Source organism: Vespula vulgaris, chromosome 7, assembly GCF_905475345.1.
Source record: "Vespula vulgaris chromosome 7, iyVesVulg1.1, whole genome shotgun sequence".
NCBI lineage: Eukaryota > Metazoa > Arthropoda > Insecta > Hymenoptera > Vespidae > Vespula > Vespula vulgaris.
Genome location: NC_066592.1, coordinates 5,788,513 through 5,810,768, shown reverse-complemented (window position 1 = coordinate 5,810,768; position 22,256 = coordinate 5,788,513). Strand labels below are relative to the sequence as shown.

Sequence of the window (22,256 nt, the reverse complement as noted above, 5' to 3'; positions counted from 1 at the left end):
AGAAGTTGCGCCTGAAAAGATATTTCCAGCGTTGATTTATTTAAGATTGCGTAATCGTCTTTATCTTACGACTTATCTTTAGTTAAACTAGAGATTGGTTTTCTTTTCTTTTCCTCTCTCTCTCTCTTTCTCTCTCTCTTCTTTTTCTTTACCATGTAAACTGGATCATGTAGATACACAAATTTTCTCTGATCGAATAATTGATATATATATGTGTGTGTGTATGTGTGTGTGTAGAACGATTTATAGCTTATTTGTTATAAGAAGGTAGTCCTTGTAACGACTCGAACGTAACGCATTTTAATTTAACCTTTGTACATCGCCGCTCAAGTTAAGAGATATGCAAAAATACGTGTTACCTAAGAAAGCTATTAAAGCCGACCAGTTGCTTGTATCAGTTATATGTATATGTGGCTATAACTATAACTATGCACGTAGAGATTATCGTGTTCATTGACAACCACCTTCGAACAAGTTGATACCGGGCCGATTTGTTCGGGTTAATAAAGTCTGATAGATTGGAGCGTGGATGCATAGATACGATAATCTACGTTCATTGAATATCGATTTATGAATAAACTTTTTCGATTGTTAATGCAATCATTGTTGACCGTATTAGCATTGATGTTTATTTCGATACGTATGAAATAAAAACATTTCTATGTATTTGAAATATGTAAGGTATTTATATACACAATTGTAATGAATTTCAATGCATTTCGATGGATCGGCAGATTGGTTCCATCGGTAAGATAAAGATTTACGTTGGTCGAGCTCTCATCCAATAGAAAGCGAATATAGATCGAGTGGTTTTAGTGCTAGGTCAGCATGCAAGCTCTCTAAATAGACTTTGGCTTGTTATTTCGTATAACCGGTGTACAACAATCATAATTTCCAAAGAGAGAAACCTATCGAACAAGTTCTCATCCTCGTTTATTTCTTCGATATATTCGAAAACGTAATTTTTGAAAAACGTGATATTAATATAAGAAGTTAATTCAACAAAATTTCACGAACATGCTATAGCAGTTATAGAGAGTAAATAAATGCGTTTATATATTGGACCTTAGTTTAAAATAGGATCATTTCTTAGTAGGACATAAATAACTTCGACACGATTTAATCTGGCGCGACACCGCAAGATTATATCGTATCGCAGATCAGCTTTCATTTTCGTTTTTTTTTTTATTCCAAACATTGTAACGTAATACTTGCAACAATTCGAATCATTATTTTAATCGAAAGGATTTAAACTAATACACAATTACGACGAATTACTACGCTGACTTAGTTTAAATATGTTAATACATATCGTTTATATTCATGGTATGTTTAAAAAAAATAACTAAATTATATTGTCTCACTTTCTCTCTCTTTCTCTTTTTTAATCTCGTAATTTCATATATTATCTATATTATGAACTAATTTTGTTACTTTCGATCTTTCGAGTCGATGAAAATATTCGTTGCTACATTCCACGAGATACTTACATACGATCTTATAATCAAGGCCAGAACATTCGTCGAGTTGTTTATTAATCGAACCACGTTAATCTCTTGTTGATTATTCTTCGTTTCGAACAAGAAGACTAGTTCACTATCGTGAGTGAATGCGCAATTGCAAGAGAGCTCGGATGATCCGGTTTAATTGCATCCACCTGTCTCGTCGACTAGACCGCATAGTGTACCCTGGTTTAGAGACCCGGTTCTCGTCCTTGAGCTTGCGATCGACTTTAACAAAGTGGACTTAGGAAGGTATTACGCGTATACTTCGATCTATTCGTCTTAGTCAAATTATTTCAACATCAATACGTACGTATGTAAGTACGAACATCTTCACGTCAGTTCGATGATCATTTTATTTCGATAAAATAGAAAGAGTTTTTGGCAGTCGATTGAAAAGAAAGATAATAATAAAAAAATAAATTGAAAGAACTTGTTTCCTAGGTGGTGACTCATGGCCAATTAATTTTAATTTCACGTGTTCTGTGGCATTTGATTCTCTCTTTTTATTTCTTTTTTATTTTTTATGATTGTATTCCTATCAAGGACGTAGCCTTGGTAGAAATCTAGCGGGTTTGGAATATAAATAGTGAAGAAAGAGAGAACGATCATCGTCGAATTAAAGTTTTTAATCTCGCCGGCGGGATCGTCTTTGTGAGGATAAAAGATTGCTCGAGAGAAGAACTGACGAACAAATGGGAGAGAAGAGAGGAAGCAGAAGAGAGAAGAAAAGATGAGAAGAAAATAAGAAGTAGGAAAAAAAATAGGGGGAAGAAGGAAGCGTTATGGTGGTGTAAAACGTGTTCCGGTATAACTCCAAAGGAAATTCACGCCCTCGAAAGGAAGTCACAGCGTGGTAAATGACAAGAGGAAGGTGTATTTTCAGGATAAAGTTCAGATAGCAGACTTCAGTAATAAGAGAATGAGAGAGAGAGAGAGAGAGAGAGAGAGAGAGAGAGAGAGAGAGAGGAAGAGGAAGAGTGGGAGGGAGATGAAGAGTGGGAGAGAGAAAAACACAACTATTATCGCATCTTCGCGAAGCGCGTTACTTTTCATTTTTTCCTCCTCTCTCTCTCTCTCTCTGTGTGTGTTTTTATTATTTTTTTCTTCGAACTAAAAGACCCAGATCTCGTATGGTTTACTCGCTCGAGATCTATGTTCGGTTCGCCAATCTTCGTGGATCAAGGAGAAGGGAGACTGTCACAATGAAGGCCTTTCACGTACTTGATTTATCACAATGAATACCGGCATTGTATCTTTTCGTAGGCGGCATATATATATATATATATATATATATATATATATATATATAGAGAGAGAGAGAGAGAGAGAGAGAGAGAGAAATAGAGAAATATCTTCGCTTTTTCTATCTTCTCCCTCTCTCTCTTTTTCCGAGCGATTAGAACTTCTCTTTTTATATTCGTGGAATCTTCGTTCTCGATTGTCGTTTTTTGCGTTATCACGTTAGGAGTATCGTTTGTTTGAATAAAAAGAGCAGAAGAAGATATAATACAATAGAAATAGAAATATAAAATTGTACTTTCGTGAGTTGCTTTCGAAATTGCACAATTTCTTTTGCATTGCATTGGCGAGCGTTTGTCAAAACAAATATGTCGTCGATGTATCTTTCGTTAAAGAGGGATTATGTTCGAGAGAACGAAGAGACTCGAGGACGAAGGTAGGGTAGATCGTTCAAGAGAGGGGCTGTGGAAAAGCAAATACGCAAACCTAAACCAACCCGTCTTCCCCTCTTGCCTCCTCACTTGCCCGGTAGTGCAATATCAGCCGGTTCGCTATGGACCGTTGAAATTGGAACGCGTTTCTGCGGTTCCGCATGTAGTTTTGCAGACGGTATACATAAACGGATATTTCTCCTCCGTGATTCGTTCGGGTTCAAAATTCGCCAGGTGAATATATATATATATATATATATATATATATATATATATATATATATATATATAGACAGAGAGAGAGAGAGAGAGTTTTCTTTTATTTACTTGCGAAGAACCGTGCTAGATCGTTTAGAAAATTATTTTTTGTTACAGTAGAAAATAGTAATTCTTTTTTTTTTCTTTTTCTTTTTGCCTCGATCAATATCGTTTTTTATAAGCTATTTATTGGACTAGACTATTAAAATTAAAAAATCATTTCATTCGCGAACGAGAATCATCGTCGATATTTGCAACTTTATCGTTGACTCGTAGACAGTCATCATTTATGTAGCGATGATCGCATAGGTATTTTTACCGACTTTTCTATAGTCTTATCTAGCATAGACGGTATCAGTGTACACATTAACGGTGTGTCGACGCTTTTGGCACTGTTTCATTTCATTCTCGTAATTGTCGGCAAAGCTATTCATTACTAGTATTGTCGTAAACTATGAACTTGGCATAATTGGGAAAACGATGTATCCAAGTATCGAATGGCCCAGAAAAGGCTCGTTAATCCGGACTAATATGCAGCTATTGATTCATACTGTGTGTATATAGATATACACTCATAACACACACACACACACACACACATCGCATACACGTCACCGGATAACTTTACATAAGGAGATTAATTCGCTCATTTGTGTCAAGTATTTCCTCGTAGAATCTTTTCATGTGCATTAGCATAGATAATAAACATTACATGTACATTAAATCGACATATGAATGTACTGTTTTAACACAAACGCAGTTTTTTTTATAATATTTCAAGTAATCGTTGCGTCTAGTCATTTAATCATCATCGCGATATAAAGGTAAAAGAATTCGCAGTCAGCTGGGAGCGGGAAATGGCTCGTTGCACACGGAGGAAGTCGGGGCGCCTCGACATTGACATCACGTTTCAAGGTCACACGTAGGCCGTAACAGAGAAACATGCATACGCATCTCGTGACGTAACTCGGTACAAGCCTGTAATCTAAGACCACCTCTAGTGCCTTCGCAATTAGTGCACAGTTACGTGACAGCTGGAAAAGGTAAAACGTATGGGAATCGGTGACACCACTAATACGTATTTTGTGATGAAAATTTATAAATCAGTATAGTCAGTATAGTGGTTTTCACGATTATGATCATCCTGATCTCCCTTGCAAATGAGAATAATTTTCGTATTGTGCGCAAAACCGACTATCTTTTGTGATATCGTCATCGATAACATGAATTATTCATAAGAACTGTATATCTACGTATTGTGTTGATCCTCTTTTTTATTCTTTTTTTTTTCTTTTTTTTTTCTTTTCCTTTTTTAGAAACTCATCTCGTATGCGCTTGTGTCATGGGCTAAACAACGAAATGAATTATGGCAATTGATCAAGAAGGAAATATAAATGTCTATTTGAAATCGAACGATCGACTTTACGTTCGTTTCGACGATTATCAATGTGACCTTTCACTTCACAGGCGAAAGTATCATACTTACTTCTTTTTTAATGTTAAACGGACGAACGAAGAGCTCTATCTAGACATTTAAAAATAAATACTTAAGAGAAGAATGAAAGAACTTGCGTTGTGAGTTAACGGATTCGAGTTATCTGGTCTTTTGAAAAGTGAGTTCATACGTGTCTTATAAAGAATTCGAAACACGCGTATCAAATATTCTGTATCGTTCTAAATACAATTTTAAAGAGATTCCTCGTTGAATGGTCTAAAGAATCCGGCATATGTATCGTCGGTACCACCTTCGTGATCTCATTGAATACAGTTAATTAACGTGCGAATCGGCACGTAAGTTAATCGCGCTCGACGAAAGCGGAATTCGATCTCGAGCGATACGTACGATGTAGTAATGAGAGTAATTATTATTCATGGTATGGTGTACCGGAGTACATTGAACTATCGTTTCTCGTAAATTCGTATTGGTAGTAAACATTTATCGTAATTTCTAATTACCTCTATGCGTATACCTAAACTACTAGTACATATCACTGTAGCATTACATGGATGAACGTTCGAATCGATATCGTAACATCGATAATTATATACGCGATATTATGTTAGCTTCCGTATACACACTGATATAATAATGTAATATTTTTTAAATATTTTAAGACATCGTATATTTGTATTTTTACGTGATAAGCGCACGTTAATATCTATTTTGTTTTTCTTTTTTATTCTTTTTTATTAAAGACTTTTTTAATGTAACTGTAAAGTCAACAGTATCGGTGATAAAGTTTTATGAAAAGAGAGCGAGTTTGAGAAGAAAAAGATAGCTGTTTTGCCGGACGACGCAAAGAACGTTTAATGCAGGTCACGACAGTTTGATATATCGCGAACGTAAATCGCGGGAAAGATAAAAAAGCGGGTGTTCCGTGGATCCGCTTTTGCGAGACCTTGGGAAAAAAGAGAAAGAGAAAGAAAAGAAGGTGGAGGTGGAGGTGGAGGTGGAAGTGGAGGTGGAGGAATGGTCTCTCTTTCTCTTTTTCTCTTTCTCTTGTATTTCTTTCTCTCTCTCTAAGAAGTGAAAGAAATCGATCGTCGGCGCCTGCAGCAGGAAGACACGCGCAACGTAGCTGTGAGTCGAATATCGGGCTGCATAACTGTAGGCGTGACTTTAAGCTCTGGAATTGCTCCAACTACGAACCGTCAATGCGTCTACGATCCACCAACGGAGTACGAATTGTGGCTATTAAAGCCGAAAGAAAAGCTATTCGCCTTTTGTCAGAGCTTACACTGTGCATCGTTCTTTATTCGATTCGTATTCACACGAGAAATCGATAATATCTATTTTTGTGATCTCGTTAATCTTCTGTAACGCCATATAACTTTGAGCTTACATGCATACATACATACTATGTGTATATTTTTTAGGTTTTATTTTATTTCATCGGTACAAAGTTAATTCTTAGTTCATATCAAAAGTTTTTCGTATTTTTTTTTTTTTTAAGTCTAATTACATTATATTAATTGTAAATAATATTATAATTTTTGTATAGTATTATTTATTTTTTTTTTGTAGGAACAAAAAAAAATTAAATTATGGAAGGTTACATCTTACGTAATGTTTTTTTTAATTGTAATTACAGTATACTAAGTGATACTATAATTTTTACATTATGCACGTATATTTCTTTTTGTAGACACAACAGAAAATTGGGTTATACACGGTTTACGAAGAAGGGGAGAAAATTTGATGAGTAATATTACACTTTTACAAATAATATGGTCAACTGTTTTTTTTTCGATCGTTTTTTTCATATTGAAAGATTTATTGATCGTTGTGTTTTGTTTCTCTCTTTTTTTTTGAGCAGTTGATTAGAGTGACTCAACGCAACACGTACATATTCGAGATATCGTTTCAAGTATCCGATAAGATGTTTTATTTTTAACGATTCGACAACGAACAAGGCCAAGGTGTAGAGTTATCGTACGAAGTATCGTATAGCGAACGTAAACCCGCTACATGATCGATTAAGTCGAATCAAAGCTTTGCTGTTTTTAAAGGAAGAAAGAAAAAGGAGAAGTAGAGAGGGAAAGATTTAGAAAATCCGTTCACTTGCTCGCTCCATTAGCCTTTCTTTGCATAGTGTTCGCATTAACCTTAATTGATCGCTAAAAGCCATTAAGCTATACCGATTGCAGGAGTAAACGTGACGTAACGTGCATCACTGAGATTAAAAATCGCGATCTATGAAATTGACTTGGAGGAAATCACGAAGTGCGTTGTTTAATCGAATGATTTATATAGAACTTAACTTTTAGTTTATTATTTTGTAAACTCGTATTAAGGTACCTATGTATTTGCATACGTATATTCATACATACGTATATACATACATATGTGAATATTAAGTTGTACGGAAAGTTTGTGTTCAGTTCACACAAGAATAACTAAAAACTTATTAATCTTATGCATATATTAAAACGATTCGCTTACACACAAGTCTCTTTATAAATTTATTTATTTATTTATTTTTTAGTTTAGTAATTCATTTGGAACTTTACTCGTTTCATTGAAAATGAAAAATAAACGGAACTTTAATCCGAACTTTCTGTAGTACAACACAATATTTACTTACATCACTCGACCCTGTGGTATAAGATTTAATCAAACCGAATTGATCGAAGTGATCAAGACGACGGTTAATAACGTTTTGATCATGATTCGCTCGTGCGACGATTACGTCTCGACGGCAGTTAGTTGCATTCTGTGGGTATTCAGGGAGAGGCACTCTTTAGTTCATTGGTCATTCGATAAGTCAGTGACTCACAGCCGACCCTGCGCATTCCCCTCGACTGAGTTAGCCCCTTTCAAACTCACGCTCACTTACGCCCGCATAACATAGAACCCATAGCTATACATATCTTCTCGTCTCTGTACTTATGTTAGCGTCATAGAACGAGCCATTCCTCAAGATCGTATCCTTTTCTTTACGGAGCCCCCTTACTCATGGTGAATAGATCGATGTAATCTTTTATTAAATCTCTATTGATGCGTCCTTAGGTCGTTATTAAAGCGTTAAATCATTTTGAAATCTCATTCCGTTATATACGATTTTCATAATAATTCTTGTCCACTATTTTTTAAGTACAAGCAGATTTCTCGTAGATTAATCGTAGAGTATGTCGAAATAATCATCGGCTGTTTTAATAGTTGGAGAAACTCGGGTAGAAAGTCGTGATTATTTCGAAAGTCCATTCGATGAGTTTATAATTGTAATCGTAAGTAAATTATTCCTTGACGTACATTAGAATGTTTTATTTAATTTTATATTTATTAATAGGAAAATAGAACGGACGAGGAAAGATGTTTAAGAAAAAGGAGAAAAGAGCTATAAATAATAGGTGTGAAAACGATATCGTAAGAGAGAAGATTATTCGTACGGCACTGAGGGTCCCATATGCCTTCCCTGTGTAGAGCAAGCGGTTGCTGCTGTTCCTTGGGCCAGTCGTAGCGATTGCTTACTCGAGTACGATCGTTCCGGACCCATCTTGAACGAGTTTGAAACTCAGTATGAAACTCGACGGATTGTGTTTTTTTCATTAGACAGTTTTATTTATAAATCAAAAGAAACGGAAGAACGATCAAAGTGATCGCCGACTGTTCAGCGATAAATTTTCATTGAAAAATCACCTAGTGTTGTTTGTAAAAGGGGAATCATCGATCGAATCGATAAGATCGATAACGATCGAGAGTTTGTTCAATTACGCACATAGGAAAGTAGACTCGTGTGTTTCCTAAAGTTTCTTCAATTGAAACGTTCAAACGCGTGCTGGGGATCGATGGGGATCCAATTTACGTTGAGGAACTCTCGAATAGGATCGATTCGAAGCATACAACTCGTACATTCGTGTTCGTAAAAGCGTGCTTTGTTTTCTCCGCTCGCTCGTTCGCTCGTTCGTTCGTTCGTTCGTTCGTTTGAGTAGAGGGAAGACAACACCGATGTTGTTGTTGTTGTTGTTGTTGTTGTTATTCTTGTTCTTCGGTTACTCGCGTCATTTCCGACAGGAAACGAAACGGTGTAGGATCGGAGAGAACTTTTTCGAAAGATAATTACGAATGTGGTGGAATTTTTTTTTCTTTCTTTAATTTCCACGAAGTTGTGAAATACGTCATTAGAGAAGACTATTGGAAATACGATAGACGAAGAAAGAAGTTTGTTTGATAGGATCTATCATCATGGTTCATACGAGTTATGCCCATTGGGCTTGTCTGCCAAGCACTTACAGAAATAAGGTTTGTAACGTGAAAAATGTTTAATGATTTATAGTGAGAAAAAAATATTCGTAGATTTGTCATAATTTTTTTTTTTAAACGTGTGTCTATTTTTTTGTTTTATAGAAAATAATATGTCATTATAGCTTTTATATACATGTATAAATGAGCTATGGAAGGAAAGTAACAAAAGAAAAGTATAAAATAAGTAATAATTCTGAAGGAAATATAATAGAAATAAGTCGATAAGAGTTGACAATTTACGAAAGAGATTGCAATGACAAAAAAGATATTCTTACTTTCCCAATGAAATTAATAATTCATCAAAAAGATGTGTGTGTGTGTGTGTGTGTATATATATATATAGATCTGCAAGTTGGATATTGACCTTTCGAGATTAAGAAATTTTAATTAGTCTTACGTAAAGTTCTTCGATCGTTTCGACATCAAAGGGAATCGAATCCGACGTAAATATGTTTCGAGAATGAAAAAGTAATAAGAATGAACAGGCGCTTCTATTTTCGATTTTTACCCTTCGTAATTTTCTGACAACAGCCGTTATCCGCTCGCGTAAACGATCGCTCACGTTTATTGCCGGAAGGGTATCATGAAGCAGCTAGCTATAAGCTACGTACTATAGTAGCTTGGGAAGGAAATACGTTATAGTATTTTCGTGTTAACGTTGTATACTTGAAAGAAGAGGGGGAGAGAGAAAGAGACGTATCGAGGATCACGATTTTCAGGGTGATTGCGGTAAACGCGCCGAATCATTAAACGTGCTCGCGCTTACTATCGTAGGCGATCTCCCGAGAGAAAGTGGGGGAAGGTGGAGGGGAGAAAACAATATAGGTAGATAAGCGTTGAGACACGTCGATAAATGAAAGATGAAAAGTACGTCTTGTGACCTTGAAATTTTTTCTTTTTCTTCTTTAATTGTTTCTTCCTTTAAAAAGATAACGTCGTAGTCTCGTATTTTGTTAAGAAATTGTCTTCTACCTGGTACATGTCACCGATGTATTTTCTTCGTTTTATCTTATTTATCTCCTTTCTCTTCGGGACACGTAAAAAGGCACATTCTTTTCTTGATTATACTCGCCGAGCGAGCTTCGTAGCTCTCTAATACACGCACACATACACACACACACACACATACGTAAGTAGATAAGAACGTTTGATGTATCAGATCTCGTATGGTAAAACTTTTCTTCGAGTATCGAAACGTTCCCACGAATTCGATTCGCGGAAATACGCAGATAAGTCTCGATGTCCCAGATGCACTTCTCGATACTTGTCTCGCGAGGCGTGCATTTGTGACCGGGTGCCTCTTAAAAAGTTGACTCGGCTTGTATCTGTCAATGTCTGACGCGCTTCAACCGCGCCCATTTGGCCTAGAGCCGCACCCACAGTTGAATATCATGCAAACTTACTGCTATTCCCTAATTACGTATTCCTTCGTAGCTCACCCGTGTCTATTTCTAAGAAAACTCCCTTTAGGAATTCACGTCATTCTCGTGCATTTACGTTCGCGTTTGCGTTTGCGTTTGCGTTTGCGTTTACGTTTGCATTTACGTTTGCGTGTGCTCGCGTGAGTGTTGACACGTTCGACTCACCAAGAAGAAGGATGCAATTACCTTTCTCTCCCGATTGACTTCCGATCGTTAGATTCTATCTTATAAACGTGAAATTAAATCTTTTTCTTTCCTAGTTTCTATTTCTTTTTCTTTTTCTTCTTTTCCTTTCTCGTTTTCCTCTTGCAATAGATACATGGACTTCCGACGGATGCATGCCTTTTATATTCCATGGATTCTCTCGACTTTCTTATTTGTCTTTTCGATCTTTTTACTTTTCTCCGTTCGGAATAATCGTCGAATTTTTTTCTATCTAGAGCATCCACTCATTTTCTCTTTTTTCTATTACACACATGTATCTATCATGCAGGGATATTTCTCGATTATGTAATAAGGGATTTTTTATCTTCCTTTTTTCATTTTTTATTATCTTTTATTTATTTACTTTTTTTTTATTTTTGATGGACAGTAGACGGAGATACTACTCGTGGTTCCGCGGCTTTCTTCACAAGCCGATCCGATTACCCTCTTGGATCATCGCATCGACCTTAGCGATCGTAATCCAATCCTCGTGTACCTACTCGATAATATGATCATAAGTGATATCAAACGAGCGCGATAGTAAGAGATCACCGTGGATACTGAGCGCGAGATTCGAATCGATGGTAGCTAGTTACTACGATACGAATACACGTATACAGATGACTACTCGTACACACACCATATAGAAATACACAAGATTGAAATATAATACGGTACAGAACGTAATCGTACGATCGTAAAATAGTCGTCGAGTATGAACCACGCGTAGCGTCCTTACGAAACGTAGTCGCGCCTCGAATAAAATATACCGTTATCTCTGGGACACATCGCAATTATTCCTATCGCGTAATTCATGTCGAACGAATATGGCGCTCCGGATATGCCGTAGATTCGATTCGTACTCCTTTACACCTGTTACATCGCCGCGTGCTTGTCATACGAATAAGAATTCGCGTTTGTTACGAGCTTTACGCTAACGGTTTCGCGACCTATTATTTACTGACCGCGATTAGAAAAAATGGGCACACGATAATAAAATATACGTCTAACTATATACAACGGCCATTTATACATTTCATTTAATAATTGATATAATAAATTTTTGGTGCGCGTATGTAACAAATATGACATGATACATCTTTGCTTATTTATTTTAAATCCATTAATAATTATTTATGACTTTTCGAACTTTAATAATTATTTGTGAATTTTGTAATATCTTTCGAAGACGAAACTTTTGACAAAATTCTTCCCGTCGAGGGTGCACACGCCAGCGTGCCTTGCGTGTTCTCCTTGCATAGAAAGAGAAAGAGAGAGAGAGAGAGTCGTAGACAGAAATCGCGATTCTAATATTGTCCTAGGCCACTGGTCGTTGGTGGCTCGCGACAAGCCGGCCTCTCAGTGAACTAACCGCTTCGGTGGTATCGACACGCCGTGAAAATTCCTCCGCAGCTTCCCTCGCAACTCGTCGGAACTTTTCGCATTAGTATTCTTCGCTTAGGCGAGAAGCGTGAGAAACATCGGAGGTGAAGCGTTCGAGAAGCGTGGAGAAACGTGCAACGACGAAAAGAAGGAGAAAGAGATAGAAGAAGGAGGTGGAGCCGGAGGTAAAGGAGAAGAAGGAAGAGGAAGAGGAGGAGGAGGAGGAGGAGGTGGTGGTGGAGGAGGAAAGGAAGACGACGAGCTAACTCTCTCGACGTCGACACGACGAACGTCGTGACGTCGAACGTAGAAAGTATATTCGCGGAGATAGCAGGCTGTAAATAAGTTACTCGACTTGGCTCGAGCCAAACGTTTACGGAAGTTCGCCGTCGTCGTAGTCGTCGTCATCGTCGTTGAGCGAATGAGCGGAGCGTGAAAGCGGAGAAATCACGAAAAAGTTGGGGTGAGTGTCGCATCTTCCTTCGAGCCTCCAGAGAAGATCCCTCCAGAGGAGCGTCGAAGCGAAAAACGAACGATCTCGAGAAGATAAGAACGGATGCTCTGCTCCTGCTCCTGCTGCTGCTGCTGCTGCTGCTGCTGCTACTCTTTCTTTCTCTCTTTCCTTCCCTCCCTCTCTCGCTTTACTCCTCTTTCTATCTATCTAGCTATATCTCTCACTTTGTGTTAGTCTTCCTCTGCTCTGGTGCACACTCACAGTGCATGAGTAGTGATTTCAAGCAATGAGTAATGACGCGAGTGATTCTCGCGGTACTTTCTAACGATTCGTCCCAAGTATTTTAGCATATCCCACGCTATCATTTTTTTTTTTTTTTCTAAAACGTTCTTAAACAACGTTCTTTCGTAATTTTTCGGTGTTTCTTTCTGTCTGAATTTAATTGTTAAATCAATAGTTAATAAGTATCTCGTAATAATTTTATAAAAGACGAAAAAGAGTAAAAAATTAATCCATAAATTTAATGATTCGAATTTCGACTATTGGACATATGTATTTTCTTCTTCGAGATATTCGAAAATTCTAGGAAGCGGTTAGAAATGCAATAATTTTCGAAACGTGATACCAACGATATTATTCCCGTCGATGATCAGTACCAATGAACGAAAAATCTAATTTTACGATATCCGTGCGTGGCCGCTTTCGAGCGTGGACAGATAACAGGCGTGAATAAAGTGGGTCTAATGGACTCAAGTGGTTAAGGGTCAGCGTTCGTGTACGTGTTTCAGTAGTAGGTGTTTGCTCCGTTATCTCTTATATCCTTTTTCATTTTTTTTCTTCTCTCCCTTTTTTTGCCTTTGACTGTTAAGATTTTAAGTGTTCTCGAGACGGACTCGAGAGATTAAAATTTCCATAACGAAGATCATAACAAACTAATGGATAATCATACGTAAGAAGAACGTTCTATTTTATTTGCTTAAAAGTAGAGAGTTTATAATACCGAATTATACAAACTGATGATACGTACGTACGATCGTAGGTATATAAAAGACATTGAATGTTATTAATAGTTGCTAACGAAAATAGTTACCGATGTTTATGTGTCGTCGATGTGTTTAATTTCCTGTTAGCGAAGAGATTTTTGCTAATACTCGGAACGCGCGTTATAGTTTGTCGTCCTTGGCCGAGTTTGGATACGAACGTGCAACATTCTAGGCGCTTCATCTAATTTGGCTGGTAGTTTATACACGTTGTTCACATTCTTAATTGGACGACGAGTCGGAATATTTTTATCTATTTAGTATATTAATTAACTAACTTTTTTCATGGTATTATCGTAGAAACGTTCTCGTGCTTTAAAACGAATACTTTTTAAACAAACGAACGAGAAACAGAAAAAGAGGAGAAGATAAACAAAGAATAAAAAGAAAAGAAGCAAAAATAAGCATTCCTTATCTCTTTTCAGATATATCGAAAAGAAATTCGAGACGTGCCAGGTTATTTTTATGTTCGTACAATTTCTCTCTGCAAGCACATTTTCCGAAGGTCAATCGGTTTTTTATGAATCGAAAGATATTGGATGGATCGACCAGTTGTGTTTCGTCGATTAGTCCGTAGGAAGTTAACGTAAGCAGACGGGTACGGCATCGAACGACGGGTGTCGCTGGCCAAAGGCGACGGAAGATATATTTTTAAACGAATTACCTCATAGGTTTCTCTCTTCTATTTCGTCGTTGTCTTCTTTCCCGCCGCGTGTAAACCGTCGAAAAAATAAACCGAACACAATCTTTTCTCTTTATCTCTCTTCTTTTCTTTTTTTCTCTTTTCGTTTTCATCAACGACTCCACCGCTGAAAATTGGAATTGTTTCAAGGGGTAAACTTAGATAATCTGAAATATTCCTCGATGCATAGGAAGAGAGCGAGAGAGTTTCGATATCTCGAAATACGTGGAAATACGGTTTGCGTCCACCATTGTTCGTCCGTCGTAGCTCTCCTGTCGTTTATGGCGCATATGTATACGAATTCCCCGGGTGCTCGTGCAAGTCGGCCAATAAACTCTGCCAGCGGTGCAGCGTTTCGACCAAATAAGTAGAATGTTAAGGCGTTCTTAGTTTCTCTATGCCATGCGCGAAATGGCGAAGAATATAAGCGATGGGAGAGTTCTGGGAAAAGGGAACAACAAACTAGTAAGTCTGTCTTATATGCGATCAGACAAAGAAGGTCCTAGTAGGTTATGCTGTTTTCATTAGTTGTTGTTTCCTGGTATTATGTGTTTATTCACGTTCCATTATGAATACGTTTGTTTGTTCGTTCGTTCGTTCGTTCGTTCGTTTATTTTCTTTTTCCTTTTAGCAACGCAAGTTCACGAGTGCACGATATTATTTTCTTTCGGCAACGAATTTCACGAGTTCACACCTGTGAACCAATCTATATGTACGAAAATCGTAGGTATTCGCGTGTAATTAATGATCACGAGGATAATCGATGGTAATTATTGAAATTCCGGTGATCAACGTTTGGAAAAGACATTAATGTTCGAGGCATCAATGTTCACAGCTATCGGAGGCCCTGACATATGGCTAATGTCGCATCGTTATTTCGTCGATGATAACAGAGGTGGGCGGTGACGATCCTATCGGTGGTATTATATTCAATCGTAGTATGAAAAATCGAGGATAGGTAGTTTCCATCGAAATGGTGTAGAGTAAAGAGATTCTTCTCTCGTGTCGTTGTACGTGCTTGTCGATAATCGAATAAAGTCGTAATAGGAAAGACTACCTTCGTCAATTAACGGTACAACGATTCGCGTTTTATACTATTGAAAAATTCAGTTTCCTCTCAATTCGCTTGCTCCTAGGGAGACAATTTTTTAAGTGTTTCATTCGTGTTTCTTTTTATTCTTCTTCTTCTCTTCCTCTTATTCTTTCTCTTCGAAAGGTAGAACTTTTCTTTCTCTCTTTCATAGAACTCGCACGCGAGAGAGCTAGAGATAGAGAGAGAGAGAGAAAGACAGACGATCGATATCGTTTGAAACCAGCTAGGGTCGTAGTTTATCGATTTAGTTCAATCGTACCTCGACTCGACACCTTTGACACTTCCTACGAGCATGATTTACAAACGGTAGCGATCGCTCGGTACGATCACTAGAACCCCGTGACCGAGTTTGTAATTAACGAGCAGCTGTGGAGCACACAATAGTTCGTCGATCTCATTCGTCCTTAATAGGTCTCCCCGTTTCGTGTAACGAATACATCAACGAATTTTATATTACAGGGGAAAAGAGACAGACAGAGAGAGAGAGAGAGAGAGAGAGAGAGAGAGAGAGAGAGAGAGGGGTTGCGTTTAATCAGAAAATAATATTTCGTACGAATCGCGAAGGAAGTGAAAAAGACGAAGAATAACTATCTCGACCAAAGTTTATTTTTACTAATTGAAAAAAGGAGAATCGATCGATACTCTCCTATCTTTCTATTTCTCATAGTAGGTAGTAGTGATGAAAGAAATAAAATAAAAAAATATTATTCGAAAACATTTAACTGTTGAACGAATGTCTGTAATATCTCCTCTCGAAAGAAGTTCGCGACCTGTTAGAGAAGAGTACGTAATTGCCGACGTTTATTCTCCAATGGGCTCCATACATATATCTAATTCTTCTTACGAGGTAAGACGTACATGACGTTTATTAACCATTAAATAGTCGCCTCCCCCCCTCAATTTCTCCTTTAAACGTCATAAAGACGAATCGTCCGTGCGAAAACGTTGCTTTGTTCGACAATTTACTTTCTTATACAAAACTACCGACGTAACAACGTTACGAGAGTAATATAAAATGATATTGCAATGTTTCTACGATAAGCGTTCATAAATTTATTATGACGATATTTCCTTTTTTTCTTTTTATTTTTTTTTCTTACGATTAAAAATCTCTTTTATTCTTTCGTATATTTTTTGGGGAATGTTTGATCGTGAAAGAAAATAGAAATAATAAAAAAGAAGTTTGATCGAGTCCTTCGCGCGTTGACGCGAGTCTATCCATTTTTCCTTTCACGGACGTGGAACGTGCGCAGTTAATTGCTTCTCTCTCGTCTGCCTTCTAATTAAAGCCTCCACCTTCTCTTTCTCTTTCCTTCTCTCTCTCTCTCTCTTTCTCTCTCTTTTCCAGGCTAACGTTCACCATCGTCGAAGCTAAGCTAGGCAAAAGGAACTGGCCGAATGCATAATGCATTTCACGTGGCTTGCATCCTCTTCTCGACTCGTTGCACGACGGGCATACGCTATCCGCTTTTTTAATTTCTTTCTTTATTTCTCTTTCTTTTCTTTTCTTTTCTTTTCTTTCTTTCTTTCTTTCTTTCTTTCTTTCTTTCTTTCTTTCTTTCACACACGGCTTTACATTCGTGCTTTCAAGATTCCCGGTTACTAAGTTTTTGTCTTCTCTCTGAAAAACAATCGTAAATTACTCCCATTTATTCGTAGTACAAGTAAGAGAAAAAGTGAGAGAGAAAGAGAGAGAGAGAGAGAGAGAGAGAGAGAGAGAGAGAGAGAGAGAGAGAGAAAGTTTATTGAGAATTTGGTCGGAAAAGCGAGACGCGGATAAGCTCGTTTCGTTTGAACCAACCACTCGTGTCGCTACTTTAAGCTCCAAGTACGCCATTTCTCGGTGTAGAGAGTACGTATAGGGAAAAGTTATGATTGAAATTCTACAGCAAAACATATATGTATATATATATATATATATATATATATATATATATACCTATGTATATGTAGATACATAAGTACTTAAGTACGTAGGACGCTTCGTTTACCGGAAGTAGTAATTTCGGTAGAGGATTTTAGAGATTTTCTGGATAGTTACTTTTAATCCCATATATATATATATATATATATATATATATATATATATATATATAAATACAGACACACACACACATACACGTATATTTCTTTAATCGTATATTTCCCGAGCTATCGAGATAGCTAATCGTTCTTGCGTAAATTATAGTTAATTACTTTCCCCTTTCTTCTTGTTCGTCGTTGTCGTCGTAGTAGTTAAAGAAAGAAGAGGAAGAAGAAGAGGAGAGAATAAGTTTGTTATTACGACGTCGCATGAGTTAAGAATAAAAGAGAAAAGTAGGAGGATACTCGGATACATTCACGATAGTTTACGATCGTTTGGAAAGGAACAGTCTTTTTGCACTGTACGATCTACCGTGTTACGCGATAATGACTTAATGGCGTGGAATCACTCCTTCAATTAAAGCTCGCCTGAGAGAAAAAGGAAGAAAGAGAAAGAGAGAGAAACAGAGTGTGTGTGAGACAGGGACAGAGAGAAAGAGAGAGTAGAACTCGGTTAACATCGATCATCATCGTGGAATGGTCGCACTTAAAGGCCTCGAGGAAATCCTCTTTACGTCAACCGACAAAATAAAAGATCTACTACGTCGACGTGGAAACCCTATGACGTCGACCATGTAATCGAAGATCCGTAAATGGGATACCATGGGCACCAACTTTATCGAGTTTCATGAACTACATGCATTGAGAATTCCACGTTAAATCGAATCGTTTTAACGCTTATATTAAAATGATTACATTTTGTTTATTTTATGATCAGGATCTGTTATGATATTTACAGGATCTGTTACAATCGTATGTTATTTATTTTTTTTTTATATTTTTCTTATCTCTTTTTTATTTTTATTTTTTAACGATAAAGTATAGTTCGTTTTATCTTTATTATTCGATATTTTTATATTAATGCGTATGCCTGTATTATAGTGATCAATTACTTGTATACTATTTTGAAATTGTCGGAATAGATATATTCTAGACACGATCGAATAAGAAGTTTAGAGTTTAGTCAGTAACTCGTCGAAGAGTTAGAAAGATCCTAAGGGAAAGCTCCTCGACGTAGCTCGGAAATCGTAAAATATATTTTGCGAGCCGCTGAATCGAATTAGGATCGTGGGAACTCTAAGAACGAATTTGTTAAGACGGAAAGTACGACGACGTATGTGTGTGTGTGTGTGTGCGCGTGTGTATGTGTGAATGCATGTTGCTTTTCATGAAAGCTTTCCTTATTTCTGTTCTTGGGTAACGATATGGTTAGTTCGTTGAGTCATCAATAAGGTATTTTTTAATTAGTTAGAGTTATGTGCTGTATATATATGTGTGTAAGTATGTGTGTAGATGTCGGTGTAGTAATTTTAATATGTTCCTTTTTATGTTTTCAACACCAGATGACGTTCATAAAATTCTACAGAAAAAAATGATAAAGTACGAATTTTATCGAACACGCCTCATCGTTTCGCGAACATGAGAAAAATCACCAGGGCGATGTATTATTCAGAATTTCATGTTTCCTCGTTAATTCCTCGCGATAACGTGAAAATTTTTTATTTTTTTTTTATTTTATTTCATTTAATTTTTACTCTTTTTTTTCCTTTTTTTCTTTTTTTTCCAATACAAAGAACGATCAGGACGACGGCATTACACACGAATTTGCCGAATTACGGATTTTTAAGCGACAGGCAGAACGATTTTATTTTTTCTTTTGAACTTTACCAGCTTAATCAGTTCGTCGGAGCACTCACGTAAAATCCTCTTATCGATTGCTCTATTTTATTAGAATAATAAATCGATGAAACCTTTCAAAGTATTATGGTACTCTCGTGATGTTGCTTGCATAACACAATATTACTTCCTACGAAATATGTACACCATAACGACGGCGTATCTTACGTGATATAATTTATCGGATTCGATTCGATTTAATTCGGTTATAATTTATGGGAATTAAGAGTATAGATCAAATTATGGTGGAAATGCTTTCCGTTTATGAAAGTTTGGGAAAGCAATCATTCGAACTTTTATGAAAGACGTTTCTTACTTGAAGTTTCCGAATACTTGTCGGTCCTCGGGGCTCGGAATTTTTCCCCGAAGAATTTCTTGCTTTATGGAGAAAGCAGTTTATCGTAAGTAGGATATAGGTATATAGATACATATGTATGTATGTATGGATATATGTATGTACGTGTGCCAATTTTTCTTGACTTTCCCCATTTGAACGAGAAGTAACGCTACGTTTGATCGTGCTTTTTAAGAGCCGTGTTATATATACGTACATATGCGTAGATATATACATATAGGCGTACATAAATATAGACACGGGTCCAGATATATACATAACAACTACATATGTATATCGTGCAAATTTAATAAGAATTTATAAAAAAGTTAATGGGAAGCAAAAATGGAATTTAAATAAAAAGCCAATTGGTACTATAATGAAATAAAGCGATTCGAGTCAAACGACTCTTTGGATTAAAATGGTTAATACTTTTTTCTTTTTTATTTTTTATTACAACGTAGATATAAATGAGATAGATAGATGGAGAGAGAGAGAGAGAGAGAGAGAGAGAGAGAGAGAGAGAGAGAGAGAGAGAGAGAGAGAGAGAGAGAGAGAGTGACATGGGAGAAAGACACTCCGTTATCGAGGACATTTTATCGAAAGCACTCGGAAATATTCCGAGCGTGTAATTAAAAGTCATGACTCGGAGCGATTTCGAGCGAGCGTCCACGGAAATACCGGCGAGCTTATTTTCATTTTCGAGACTTTTCTACGTCACCGGCCCGTCCACCCCCATTCAGACGTCTTCGCTTCGGGAAATTGCGAGAAAATAAGCAAAACAACAACTAGCAACCCGTCTCCACGTGTCCCGCCGACGGAGTAGAATTTTTCTTGGGCGAAAATTCATCGGAGCTCTTATTTTCTATCTTTGCTTTCTTTACCTTAGGGGAATAGTAATGGATGGTGGCGTAAAATAAAAAGTAAGAACTCAAGGGAGTAGATATTAATTTTCTATCATGACGACAGTGGTAAAATCATCGGTAGTTTTCTCTCTTTCTCTCTTTCTGTATCTATCTTTTTCTCACTCGTTCATTCGCTACGACATAGTTTGTGCCATAAATCTAGACTCTCTCTCTCTTTTCTCGTTACTCATCTTTTTCTTGTTTTTTTATTTGTCGCTAAGTTACGATGAATTTTTCGTAGTCGATATATGGGGATAAAATATCATCACTTCTCCCCCACTCTCTTTTTATCTCTCTCTCTCTCTCTCTCTCTTGTACTTTGTTGGTGATTTTTTATCTCCGCATTGATATAAACGTTTATCGTTATTTCATTTTATTCTTCTTTCGATAAAAATTTTTTCGGTACATAGTGTCTCGTGGAACGTATGGGGAAAAAACCAACCGAAAAGAAGTAATAATAATAATAAAAAAAAAGGAAAAGAGAAAAAAAGAGAGGACAAAATGAAACAAATGTGCACTCGCACGTATCTATATTTTCAAAAAGTCTCTATTTTTTCACAAATAAATTTATCGATATATGAGTTCATTGTGCGTTGAGTGGTGCTATGAATTGTCAGCTAAAACTAAAATACTTTATAAAGTTGACCTATATTCCAGTTGACCAAAATCCTTCAGCGTTATCAAGGGTGACACTCCTGTTTGCATAAACACGAAGGGTGCCACCGAAAAATAGTGGAAGGTCGTCCGAAAAGAGACGTGCGTTAATGTTGTTGAAAGTACTGGCGCCGTGGCGACGGTGGCGTCAGATGGGATGTACTATCTTTACTTTTCTCTCTCTTTCTTTTTCTTCTCTCTCTCTCTCTCTCTCTCTCTCTCTCTCTCTCTCTATCTATCTATCTCTATCTCATCCTTTCTCCCTCTACCTTCTTCATACAGAAGCGGAAGAGACGCGCTAGTACGTCGACTTCACTCGCGCGTTGTACATTGTCGCTTTGTTCTACCTTCTCTTCTCGTGTAATTAAAGCGTCACCATTGTTCGGTTGGGAGGGATGATATATATAATATATATATATATGTGTGTGTGTATATATATCTTGTTTATTTTACAAATCTGAGTCTGGTCACGTGACGTTGATTGCATTGTCAACATCGTCATCGCGAATAAAGGATTCATCCAATTAAATTTCGATAACGAACCTAGAAAATATAAGTTCGACCGCAAATTCCAAATTTGTCCTTCGATCGGGATTTTCTTTTTTAGCTCGTTTTATGAGAATAAAAAAAAACGAAAGAAAAAACAAAAAATAAAATTTAGCGCTTCACGTCAAACACGTGTGTTTTTGAATGATTTTAGTAAAATTTTCAATTTCCTTGTGCGTAGGAGTGTCGCCATAGTGTGCGTATACATTATTATATCCACGATATAATACGATAGGAATGTTTTCAAGTTTGACAGTATAGTGGCGAATAAAACGTGAGACAAATATTGAATTTATCTCGAAAGATAAATCTTCGATCTTCGGAATGTTAAAGTTTCGTTCGCCACCGCAACCAAGATCTAATGATACGGTGAGAATTTTAACTATTGTCTTGTCTACAATATATACATATGTATTTGTATATGTATGTATGCATATACATATATACATATATGCAAAGTAAGTACTTAGGTGTACTACTGTACGCCTGTAGTCTAGCTATCTGACTTGTTTGAATTAGCTCACGTTTGCGTGGAAACGTATTTCCAGGGGCAGACCAAGAACGTGTGTACTTACAAGTATACCTACGTATACTATATATCT

General features: G+C 36.9%; 1 protein-coding gene across 1 annotated transcript in view; it reads left to right on the top strand.

The window, feature by feature from the left end:
* LOC127064954 (uncharacterized) overlaps positions 1–22,256 on the top strand; it is a 71,135-nt gene that overhangs the window by 1,241 nt on the left and 47,638 nt on the right. The window lies entirely within an intron of this gene.